The sequence below is a fragment of the Zophobas morio genome, unplaced genomic scaffold (genome assembly GCF_036711695.1).
Source record: "Zophobas morio isolate AGI-343-1 ecotype UQ-CSIRO unplaced genomic scaffold, CSIRO_AGI_Zmor_V1 ptg000157l, whole genome shotgun sequence".
In the NCBI taxonomy this organism is placed as follows: Eukaryota; Metazoa; Arthropoda; class Insecta; order Coleoptera; family Tenebrionidae; genus Zophobas; species Zophobas morio.
Window position 1 is genome coordinate 31,051 of NW_026972261.1, and position 11,228 is coordinate 42,278.

At 27.8% G+C, this 11,228-nt stretch overlaps 1 long non-coding RNA gene across 1 annotated transcript; it reads left to right on the forward strand.

Moving 5' to 3' along the window:
- Positions 1-3,818: 3,818 nt before the first annotated feature.
- On the forward strand, positions 3,819-6,020 carry LOC135145556 (uncharacterized). Its single transcript, XR_010283485.1, has 6 exons — positions 3,819-3,956; positions 4,158-4,284; positions 4,376-4,458; positions 4,563-4,666; positions 5,240-5,441; positions 5,860-6,020. It is a non-coding gene; the product is annotated as an uncharacterized LOC135145556 (long non-coding RNA).
- The last annotated feature ends 5,208 nt before the right edge of the window (positions 6,021-11,228 follow it).

The following is an 11,228-nucleotide window of genomic DNA, read 5'->3' on the forward strand; positions in this document are numbered from 1 at the left end:
TGAAGTTGCTACGTTTATCCAAGTTTGCTGCAGTAAAACTTTTAGTGGGTTTAGTAATTAACCAAGCGTGTACCAAGTATTGTCGTACTAAAATTTAATACTCATATTTAATAGATCCTTACCGTTTTTTCACATACTGCGTATATTAATATATACTAGTAAAATATTATAATAATTTATATTTTTAATAAATGATAAATTATTTATAGTAATAAAAAATATTGAAAACATAGTAAAGATATTAATAATTTATGCCACTACACATTAATAACAATAATTATGTGCAAGTCTAGATTTTCAAGCTTTTCTTGAAAAATGATAAATGTAAATAAGTTATTATAATATTTACAAGTAATTATTTTAATAAAAAATATGCATCCAATAGTTAGCTAAGCTGCTAACTACATACACTACATCAGTAGAATCCCAAGCAACTTTTCAAGAGTTTTTCATAATAATTGAAATACTTTTAAATAACGCCATGAAAAAAGAGATATGAAGTGAAGCTACAATGTATTTTGTTTTTTCTTATAAAATTTTTATAATACCTTTCTTAATAACCCGAAAATGAAGCCGAAAGAAAACTGCATTAGAGGGTATCAATAAAAATTGGGAACAAATACTTTTATTTTTTTATATAGTCAAATCAAAACGCTGAATGTCTAGCTTTGGAATTGCATAATGAGTTTATATACTTGCTCCTTCATTACTAATAGCCTTTGCCACTGTTATTTGAAGAGTTCCTTACCAATTCCCTGCGCTACTCTACTAAAGTCAGCGTCTTCATTGATTAAGTTATTTTACTACTAATAATAATATCTTTTTTAAAAATATATATTAGTTTAATAAACTTAATAAGAAAACAACCATAAAAACTGTTCTATTTTTTTAAAAGTGCCAAAAACGCGCATTGAGTATAACTTTAAAATGCATTTAATATTTAAATACAAAAACTTGAAAGTGGTTCGCATAAAAAGTATAATAATTTTTCTAGAAGATTTTGTAGAAAATAATTTTATTAATAATTTTTTAATACATTTTTATATTTTTTTTTTTATTATTTTATCAGCCGAATTTTTATTAATTTATTATATTAACTTGTATACGTTACCAGCACTGTTCTTTCGAAGAGCGCCTTAAAGGCACTGGAGAGTTCAATTAGCGTTCTTTCATTTAATTTAAATGCTTATTGGCCCGACTCTTACTTTTGTATAACTTGAAAAAATTCGTTGACTATGATAAATTTATTATTATTATTATTTCTCCCACTATTTGTATAATCCTTTTTTTTTTAAAATTTATATATTTTTTATTTATATTATAAAATAATTAAAGGGTTATTCGCCTTAATAACTATTTTCGTTTTTTTACTAATTTTAAAAAATTATACTTTAGTCAGTATTTTTTATAAAATTTTTTATATTAAATTAATTTTATTAATATTATTTATATAAACATTTTACTAAACTATATTATATAATTCATCTTCATACTTTTAAAACTTTTTTATGTATTATAAAACAAAAATTTATAAAAAAGACAACTAAATTTTTATTTTTCTAAATTAATTGTTAGAATTTGTTTACTTTATTTGGTTCGATATTCTTACTATTGTAATACTTCTAAACCAATATAGCAAAATTAGAAAAATTACAAATCACAACATCCATGCTTACCAACCAAAAAAAGTTAAAGGTAAACCAATACCTCATAGAATAAGCTTAAAATTACCAAATAATAATAACGTGACTATTAAAAGTATTTGTAACAAATTAGCCTAAAATTACCATATAGCTCCCAATGGGGGTTTTAAATATTGTAACAATTAAAAGCTAAACGGGTGAAAAATAACTTGAGAGCTTTATTTTATTTGTTACCTTATAAAAGTACCTCTTAAAATATATCTCTAACAAATTAAAAACAGATCATTAAGTTTTATCTGGTGATTACCAAATAATCTTTAAATTGGTGAATTTTAAAATTATTTGCAACAATTAATGAACTAAGCGGATAATACTTTAACACATTAACACCCTTAAAACACTATTTATAATAACTTGTTACAAATAAAGTTAAATTTTAAACAACTAGTTTAATCTTACCAAATAACTCTCAAAACATAACTTTTTTAATATTTGTGACAAGTAAAAAATAAAAAGGCATTAGAGCCTCCACTGAATAATTTCATTATTAAAAAAATTATTAAACAAATTTGTAGTTTTAAAGAAAATAATTTTTTAACTAAAATTATATAAAAATAAAATTTTAGTTTAATATTTATTAATAATAAAATGTTTAAGAGAAGTTACATCGCCAGACCCCACCGGAACTGCAATTCTTTCAAAAGAAACTGCTTTCGACTATAAAATATTATAATAATAAAAATTAGAGACAGTTATATAAATAATAGAAATAATATAACTTTTCATTAAAATAAAAATAATAAAAGTATTTATGACTAGTAATAATAAAACTTTTTATCTTCATAACAATAAATATAAAAAGAAAATTAACTTAAAAAAAGTTAAATTAATAATAAATAATAAAAAAATAAATAGTGAAAATGTTAAAAATATTTACAAACTAAAACTTTTCTACACAAAATATATAAAAATAAAACTGTACTATAAATATACATTGACAACACTACAAATATAATAAAAGTTTTTGAAAACTAAATAAAAATATAAAAACACTAAAAAGCAGCTCAATGCAATAACATAGAAATTATTTATAAAAATATATAAAATATAATTTTATAAGGAAAAATATATAAAAATATTTTTATATACATAATAATAAATAAGTAAGTAAATATGCGAATCCTATGATTAAGTTAAAAAACATTAATAGCAATAAAAACTTAAAATTGTATTAATAAAGAAAATCACGAGAAAAATTTAGTGATTGGCCCTTTTCTTAACAAGAATTTATCTTTGAGACTGTTGTTAAAACCTTTCTGCCACCAGTATTCCTAAACTTGAACTTTTCACTAGCTTTAACAATATAAGATGGCACGATTCGGACTTATTAGAACAAAAAAATTTCTTGATATATATGAGCATCACATTCAATAAAATTAAATAAAAATCCTATAGTCTGACATTTCATTTTGGTAAAGGCTTTTTAACTGTTAATTTTACTCTCTCTCTGCATCTTTAAGTTAAACTATAAAACTTATAGATAAAAAGTTTATAAAAATAAATATTGATTAATTATGTTGCTTTACGCTAGCACACTGGAAACTCTGAAAAACTATGTAGTATACAGCTATATTAAATTCCACCCCAAAAAATAGCCGTTTAACTAGGCCTTCTAATTGATTACTCATACTTTAAAAGTAATAAAACAATATTATATAAGCTAGAACATTACTTACTTTAAAAACTTAAAATATATAGTTAAATTCTTTTTCTTAAAGTAAAGCTCTAAGTAAACAAAAATTATCTCATAGATCCTTTAAGAAACTTGTGAACATTAAGTTATCACATTGCATTTTTGCATTGTTATTTAATATATAATTAATAGCATTTTTCTTTATTTGTAAAAAAATTTCTAATAAATTAGCTATTGGCTTAAAAGAAAATTAATGTTACCAATAATAAAACTTTGACAACCAAGAGGTTGACGAGGACAAATGACTAATGTGTTATACAATAAGCTATCCAATAGTTTCTTGTTAATTTGGTTTTACTTAATTATTTAGAAAACTCAATGTTTATCATTAAAGCTGCTTCGGTTTTGTAGAGGTGAGCACCGTGCCTTGTAGGTGTTCTTTACATTATACACTTATAGTAATATTATTTATATTAAGCAAATCTTAAATCTTTTGTAGAAGCTTTAATGCTCTGCACCACCGCCAAAGTTTTATTTATCGTGTCCCCTGTATGTTGTTATTGGATTGCAGGAACTCTGCTACATCTTTTTTTGTCTACTAAAGCTTCCGAAAAATGGAGGTGGGTTATATTAGCTTTATTTTATTTATATCCCCAGATCGTTAAACTTATCAAAAAGTTTAAACAACTGAGACGTAATTATAAGACCAATTATAATTTTTATTAATGACTATATACGAGACCTTTAAATATTTTGCATTTTATAGATATCCTTAGCTAGCACATACACACACACATATATATATATTTATTATCATTCAGAATACATCAAAAATCTGTAGAAGACAGAAATCGAGTTAATCTACGGGAAGCCATCAAGTGGGTTCTTTTTCAACATGTCCTTCAAATGTTTCTAGCTTATATCGCTTTTGATGAGCCTTTTATGGAAGTAATTTTTTTATTTCTTTCGAAAATTAATAATAATTTAATATGAAGGCTGAGTTTTTTCAAAAATTTTAAATAAAATTTTATTTTTTTAGGAGCCTGAACACATTTTTATTCACATTGTTAAGTTTATTTCTGCAATGATCCTCTTAGACACTTACCAGTATTGGTTTCATCGGTACTATATATTATATTATTTGTGATCAAATAATTTTTAAGTATTTTTTTTTGTTAACCTCTGAATTAATTTATCAAATTTATTTTTACTTTTTACTTAATTAGTTGGGCCCATACTAATAAATTTCTTTATAATAACTTTCACTCTTGGCATCACCGACTTTACTGTCCGTACCCTCTCGGAGCTCTTTACAATCATCCCCTTGAAGGTTATAAGTATTTATAATAATAGTAAATATAATTTTTATATTAATTTGTAATTAAAATTTAATTTAACATACCGAATTTTTTTATTAACATATCGAATTTTTTTATTACATTTTTTATTAAACTTTTAAAACGTTTATAGGAATTTGTTTACTTTATATTATGTTAAGAATTTATTTATATTTGTAATTATACTTAAGCTCTAAACTATTTTTATATCAGCAAAAAATTTAAAAATCTACTTAGTTAATTTAATTAATAATATTTTATAAAATTTTGTAATTACATTATTAAAATACTTTACTTTTTTTTAGATTTCCTTTATCTTGTTTTAAAAGTTTCTTTTTATGTTTTAAATTAAATATTAGAATCATTTTATTATAATATAAATAATTGTAGTATAACTATTTATATATACGATTTTTATTATTCTTTTGTTATAGAAGAAACGGACTTTCTCATTATTTTTCCAAAGTAGATTTAAATTTTGTATAAATATAAACTATCTATAAAATAATGAATAACTTCATTACATTTTTTATTATTATGAAATTATTTTAATGAAATTTTTAAAGGCATTTTTATGGACACGCTCGGCGGAGTCGTGGCAATCCAACTTTCGGGAATGCACCAATCAACAGCTCTTTTGTTTGCATGCTTTTCTACTTTGAAGACACTTTTTGATCACTGTAATTTGGTCTTCCCAGCCAATCCCTTTGCAGTATTTAAAAATAATTCGCTCTATCACGACTTCCACCACCAGCCAATCGGTTTAAAGTAGTTTTTATGATAAATTTTACTTCTGAATATAATATTTATTCCACTTTATCAATACAACATACAAAAAAAATACAAAAAAAATTAATATGAAAGTCAATTACAAGTTTACTATGAAATAAACTTTAAAAATACACTAAGAAACAAGTTTTTATAGGGGTTGTGGTAAGCACGTTACTGAGGGCAAAGTATAGTAAAAGGCCACAGCAATTTGTGGCGATACATTTTTATTATAATGAAAATTAGTTATGATAATAAACTATATGTAAGAATGTATAAAGCAATTTTTTTTTTGAATAATTAAGAAATAATTATTTTTTTAATAGTAATTTATATAAGGTGTTTATAATATTTTTTTTAATAGTTATTTCATTCATGAATGGTGATTATTATGAATATATATTTTATATTTTTATAGCTACAACTTATCACAACCATTTTTTACTTTCTGGGATGATGTTATGGGGACTAAATGGACTCCTCCACTCATTGAAAAATTTAATAGTTCAAGAGAAAAAGAAAAAATAAAAATTTCCTAAAGCACTTGTTGATATTACTTTATTGCGTTCTTTTGTAAATTCTGGCGAATAATAAAGGCACAAACTGTTATTTGTTTAAAACTTTATATTTTATACGCGTTGCTTATTGCTTTTGTAAGAATTGTATACGTTTATACAATGTTACACAGTTGTGTAGAATATTTAATTAAGTACAAGTTTGAAAGAATCATTGTAACATTATAATTTCTTTTTTAGTATAACTTGCTAAAGCCAAATCTAGTAAATTATGGCATAAAGATTCGACTTAAAACTTGATTATCCGATTAAACTAATGTTCTTACACTTTTACTGTTTAGCTGGGCGTAGTTATTGATAGAAAACTTAACTTGTAAAGCGCAATTGGTTATTTTTCATTAGTTTAAATACTGTTTTTACTTCTACTATTGCACAAGTATTCAAATATTTTAATAACAAGTAACATCAACTATAAGACCATAACCAGCCGACAACAAATTGAATAATTAAAGTCATAAAATAATTAGTAATTTGTACAGTAAATCTATGATAATTAAGTTGAAGCTACAAAGAGCGAGTAGACAAGGATTTGATAACTATAAAGTTGTAGCAACCAATACTTTTTGAAAATATTTTTAGAATAGCTCCGTTAAATACAATATTTAATACAAATAATAGAGCTTAATGTAAACTTTAAATTTTACTGGAATTTGCATACTATAAAAATAAATCAACTACTATATTGCTAGCAATCCAGTTGACTATATATATTGGTCGTCATCATTACAGCTCATTACCTTTTTGACAAAAAGATAACTTGCCGCTCTTTTTAAACCAAGGAAGACACTTAGACACTGTGCCAGTATATAACAAACTGCATAAAAGTATTACCTATGTTGACACTATAATGAACTAGTTTGAGAGCCTTCCCGACAACATTTGACGAAGTAAACTATAAATCTTAGCATTGTGTTTCCACAACGTTGGGGTGTAAGCTAACTAAAAACCCCTAACGCTGTATTTGTAAAAAAGTTAATAAATAAATGATTAGGAGAACGAAAAATTAAATAAAGATTTTTTAAACACTAAGGGACCGCTAATGGTACAGTAAAAATTACTTAAAGGTTAAAAGCATGTTTATTAAAACTAACCCGAACTACTAGCTTACAAATCCCAGAAAACTATTAATAATTAGCATTTAATGGAACTTAACCTTTGTTAGTGCACATAAGGGGCCCCCCACAGTTATTAATAAGCCCCTCAAGTAGGCTACTTAACATCTTCCAAGTTTTAGCAATTCTACGGATTAGGTGGGTGCAACAACCTTAAAGTCAATTCAGTTGAACGCGAAAATGTCTTCCAGCAAATATTGATATGCTTAACCAACTGTCGCCAGAATGCAAGTTTTGCTCCAATGAAGGATGGGAAGGGGGCTATAAATGTAGTACGTTATTCTTTTACAATTGAGAAAATTCAATTTGCCAATTCTGTCGCTACTAAATCTCCACTTTACTGAAGAACGCTGTTGACAGCATTGCGAGTGCAATTACAGCTGCTCAAATCGTCGCAACGATGACTAGTGAACTTACGTAGAACTTTACACGCCTCTTTGAGAGGCGTCTCATTTAAGCGGTCATGATCTTTGAAGCGTCGAGTACGAACTGGTGCTAAACTGCTTACAGAGCACTTGGAGGAAATGCTTACTGCTGTACCGTAAACTTATAATGGAAGGTCACTACTAAACATAGGCCGGAGCGGACATCCACGGGGGCACACACCACGGCCGCCTCTACGAAATAGCAATATTATAGCTTGACGCAATGAAAAAACATGGTAAAGCTCTTTGCTTCCCAGAGCATATCGCCTAAACCCATAATCGCTAAAGACGTGCACCCTAAGTCATAATTATTTCAAGACAATATTGCCGAGACCTAGAGCTAACTACCACAGACGTGACCTAAACGATTGCTACAAAGTTACGACGCCAACATTACTAAAATGCTGAAAACAACTGCTACCGATGACTATGAACCATTGGCGCTGCCCTGTCAACTCGGGTAAATAACGGTAATCATTGTTTTACTCGTCGTCATTATAAACCTCGCCGTTCATGGATTAAATGCCAAAGAACCAGGCGCTCCTTATAACCAAAAAAACACACACTGAGCTCTGCCTATTTGTTAACCATTTACGGCCAAAAAAGCGAAAAAAAGTAGCAAGGGTCCGTTTAATTCCAAAATATAATGAAGTTCTCGTGAAATACATAAAGCTTCCTATTGTGCGGCAAAGCTAAGGTTGTATGCTTTATGGGCCTACGACTTTACAAATCCTTCGTTACAACTGAGAAAAACCAAACTCCTGCCCTCTTAAAGTTCCCGCTGAACGTTGTACATTAATTATAGGCTTTCTAACAGTAAGTAAGAAAACCTTTGTTGTCGCATTTCGTTTTTTAGTCTATGTTGGGATAGTACATACCGATAGTTGAACAGAAGGGCTGTTAAATCGGTGTAGCCCTATATTCTGGCGTTGCTTAAGTTTCAACTTTTTACAAAATTTTCAAGGTTTTGATAACCCTTATAAGCTTTTACGAAGCTAGCATAACTCAACTTTATACAAGTTGGCGCATTTAAATTAGCATAAGCTAAAGGTACTGCAAAAAAATGTGTAATATAGTTGGTTGCAAGTTGAAAGTAAATATTTTTCGAGTTTTTAGTATGAGGAACAGGGGGTTGCAAGTGCTTATATAAATGTGGGCCCATGTGCGATGCTGCCATATTTTTCACCTCCTTATTTGTAGGGTTGGTTTGGTGCTCCTACAGACCCCATTATTTTCAAATAAATTTCCACAGTGCCTTAGTTATTCGACCACATATTTTATATTACATGAAAGTATACAGTATATCTTATTATTTTTATTATATATAAAGTAACGTTTACAGTATATATTTTTGAGGACTCCCGGCCTGTTAAATCAACGAACGCTAAAACTGTACAAATTTTTCGAGGTATTCCACTTGACAGCTACTAGTGCTTATTTCCCTAACTTTTTATTAAACAATGTGCTCAATTTTTATCACGAAGAAAACTTAATTTAATGATTTAGTGGATATGGAAATACTAATGTTGCAACACTATGAACTATTGATTATGTTGACAGTAACGACTAATGTCTAATACTCGCAAATTCTGTGCTACTTAAAAATGTTAAAGCTTTAATGACTCAAATTCTAAGGTCATATAATCATTGTATCCACCCTTATTATATCTACTGGATAACATCAATTCTCATTGTGAACATTGTTTACTTTCAGTTATTTATGAAAAATTACATTCTAACTAAAGCTCGCTTGTAGCCAACCAAGTACATATTAATACATATGTGGTTCTAAAACTCACACCCTTCTCGCGTAGTGCCCAACTGTAGCGTCTATAAAAGGTAGCGAAGGATAACACGAATTAACTGGTTTATTTGATTGCTCGCCAGATTTACAAACGAACACGCAAACCAGAAAAAACCTCTTGCGGACCCTTCGCAGAAGCTATTTATGTCTAAAATTTCCTTTAAACTTTTAGGCTCCTTTATTAATACACACGCCCACTAGAAGTTAAGCTCCAAATAAACTATCCTGTAGACAGTTACTAACAACACTTTGTTGGGCCTTACAGACCAAAACAATATATTAGACTTGCTCTTTAGATAACAAAGCTAAAACTTTTTTAAAGCCCTACAGACTGAAAAGATGCCACGAACGAAACATCGAATCTTGTTTTATTGAACTAAAATGATTATACATACACAATTTTAATATAATCTTGACAGATTAAATCTATCAGTTAAAATTAATATAAATGCAAAGGGCATATCCTCTGTGGTGTGGAATCTCCCCTTTTTTTTTTAACTGCGCACTGTATTTGGATCATATTATCAACAATTTATACCTTAATAGTGGGGCTGATGCTAAGGTCCATTACAAACTTTTGAGAACACTCGGGGACCTTCTGCTAACCTACACATGAGTAAAAGTAAAAATTTATCAAACGGAATAATTACGGGGACTGACAAAAAGAGTGATGTTATTATGCCTATTAAGTTATTTACTAACAGGAAGGTATTATTAACCCTATTTTTCAAATTCTGCTAACTTTAGCTAAAATTTTAAATTTACAATTTTTTTGACCAATGCTTTCGCTTGACGCTACTTATCTAAATTTAGCAACTACTGGCTATGTTTTTGTAATGAGCAAGTTTTTTATTTTGTTAGGGAGAAAGGGTCAAAAATAGAGAAGTCTAGGACCGTTTTATATGAACTAAATTTGTTCTTAACATAGTGTAATATAATAAGATCTAATTGTTTGTAAAAGTTCTTTCTTCGTTTTACAGGTTCATGTTTTTCTGTAAAGAATAGGTGCTAAACTTTTACAGCCTTACAGCCAGGGAAGCATAAATATTTAAGTGACGAACAACAAAATATAAAAAAAAGTTCACCACCGTAATCAAGCTTTCCATTAAATTATAGACTTCTGAGCATGATCCTTTTAAAATATATATATATTTTTTAATATATAATAAATATCAATTAGGACATTACCTTAGTTTCTTACTTATTTGTCGGTTCTTAGCCTTCTAGGTCTGTTCTTAACTTGGTTTCAGCTCGTTTTGAAATTCTTTTTCTCTTATATTTGTTAATTGCCACTATTTTTTATACATTTACTTAAGTATTGACACATTTTATCTTTATTGAACTTGCTATCATTCTATCTGGCCCCCATCTATTTGCAATTTAATTAACGCTTTTAACTATTAAGTGTGAAAGTATTAGCTCATGCTTAGCAAAAAGAAAGCTTTAATCCTTTGAAAATAACGCCTTCAAGTAGTAACAACTTGTAGTTCAATTACAAATCATTGCAACATTTGATGCCTACCTAAGTACCGTCGACCCGGTTATATAGTAAAATTACAAACCTTAAAATTTGGAATTGTACAAAGTCCTTTAAAATTACTTTTACTCGTATGCTCTCTAGAGAATTAACATCAGCAAAATCTTTGATTCTATATACCAAGGTTAATGGCCTAGTACTCTGGACAATTTATTATTTATTTTTTTTAACCAGCCCTTTAAACTGAAAAAAGCGTTATTGCTAAATAAATTAATGAAAGTAAATATATATATGTAAATATTGGCATGTACATGTGTGTAGGTTTCAGGTAAACTGTGACAACTAGGGGTAAGAAGTTCTTTCTACTTACAATGATGTTCTCACGCAATGAAAC